Genomic DNA, 1944 nt, shown 5'->3' with positions numbered 1-1944 from the left:
GGGTGCGACACGACCCGCCCCTGCGACGGGTGTCAACACGTTTGCCTGGATCCGCCCCTGCGACGGGTCTCAGCATGTCTACCTGGACCCGCCCCCGAGACGGGTGTCAACACGTCAACCTGGTCCCGCAGCTGCGACGGGTGTCGACACGTTCGCCTGGATCCGCCCTTGCGACGGGTCTCAGCATGTCTACCTGGACCCGCCGCCCCTGTGACGGGTCTGAATACGTTCGCCTGGATCCGTCCCTGTGGGGGAGAGGTGTGCGTCAAGGAGTATGCCGGGCCCGACCAGGGCAAGCCGCAAACAAAAATCGGATACGGAAAGGGTCGTTGGGATGCGAGAGGATCGGGTAGGGTATTTCATACATTTGAGGTACAAGATCAGCCGCGCGAGTTATCTAGTATCACTAAAACGTTGATTTTAGGAGCGAAGCGTGTAAAGTTCAAAATGTTCCGCGTTTGTCTGTGGGTCTATGTGAGTGTGTGTGTGTGTGTGTTTATCTATCACGATAACTCGAGAACGGTTTAAGCTACGTACGTATAATTTTTAACTGTAACTTTGAATCATAAAACGAAAGAACTGTGTAAATTTTGAGCCCTCTAGCTCAAAAATTGTCGTGTCAAAAGAAACAAAAACAAAAAGGACCAAAAATCGCTTTTGAGAAATACTTTGTTAGAACTCTTTCTAAGTAGTATAATTCGTCGAAGTAGGACCCGTAGTGTAGTACGCCCCAAATTTCGTCCGTTAGGTTCTATCTCTAACCCCTGGTGAAATTATTCTTTAAAATAAAAACCTCTAGGAGTAGAATTTGTGACTTTTGGAGCCGGAGACCTTTTTACGACTCTGCCTTTTGCCCGACTCCAGTGTCGCAGCGCCGCAGGCCTATTGAGATGTACGCCAGGCGCGTCGCAGCGTAACAGTGTTTCGTGAGATATCGCGAAGCCTGTTACGCGAGACGTGGCCTGGCGTACATCTACCTTGTGCTAAACTTCGAACCGACTTCGAGAGGGTTAAATATTGTCCAATTTCTCTCAGATTTTGACAAGAGGCCTTTTTCTTGAGGCATCACGGAATAAGACATGAACACAGGTAGGAACTATTCGCGTTGTGGGAAAAAACCACAGAACTGTCTGAGCAGTTTACGATGCTCTTACAATGTCTTCACTTTGGCTTACAGTTACTCATATGTAAGACGCTTTTGAGTCCTGTTAACAGTCCTCACTGTTAATATTGTGGATTCATTTAACTGTTTTGTTGGCTGAGCGATTAGCGAAGCCCATTACTCCACTGACCAGAAAAGTTTCATTCTGTTTGTCTGTCTGTTTGTCTGTCCGCACGATAACTCGAGAATGAACTGAGAGAGCGATCTGGGATTTTCAGGGTCGTTTTGTATCATAAAAAGACAGATCCAGTTCAAGATGAGCATTACAGCTCAAAAATTGACTTTTTAAAAAATCAAAAAAAAAAAGGTTGAAAAATATTTATTTTTTTCAAATATTTTTTATGGGCTCCTTAGAGGTAACTCGTGATAGTAGAACCCCTTGGGCGGAAATTTTGTTCGTTTTGCTCTATTATGAACCGTTTGGGTGCTAGGGGGCCTTTCTTGCCAAAATTAGGTGTAAATGGCCAAATGGTCTATTAAATCGTTAAAAAGGGCTTTCTGCCGAAGGATTGTATATTCACTCCTACTATCTCGTCTCGCGTGTCAGCGCCGCAGGCCTAGCTATATGTGCGCCAGGCGCGTCGCAGCGTTACGGTGTTTCGTGAGATATCGCGAAGCCTGTTACGCGAAACGTGGTCTGGCGTACATATAGCTAGTTTCATGGTTTCCTGAGGGGTAACTCATCAAAATCAGAGGGCGAAAATTTTGTCCGTTTTGCTCCAGCTCAGACCGTTGAGGCGCTAGAGGGTATATTTGACGAAGATAAGCGAAAAAATGTACAA

General features: G+C 46.1%; 1 protein-coding gene across 1 annotated transcript in view; it reads left to right on the top strand.

Annotated features, from left to right (window-relative positions):
* Positions 1-1944, top strand: part of LOC127750077 (uncharacterized) — a 71913-nt gene that overhangs the window by 1091 nt on the left and 68878 nt on the right. The gene's annotated exons all lie outside the window — the stretch shown is intronic.

Source organism: Frankliniella occidentalis, unplaced genomic scaffold (assembly GCF_000697945.3).
Source record: "Frankliniella occidentalis isolate FOCC.00 unplaced genomic scaffold, Focc_3.1 Scaffold130, whole genome shotgun sequence".
NCBI classification, from domain to species: domain Eukaryota; kingdom Metazoa; phylum Arthropoda; class Insecta; order Thysanoptera; family Thripidae; genus Frankliniella; species Frankliniella occidentalis.
This window is presented reverse-complemented; position numbering and strand designations above follow the sequence as displayed.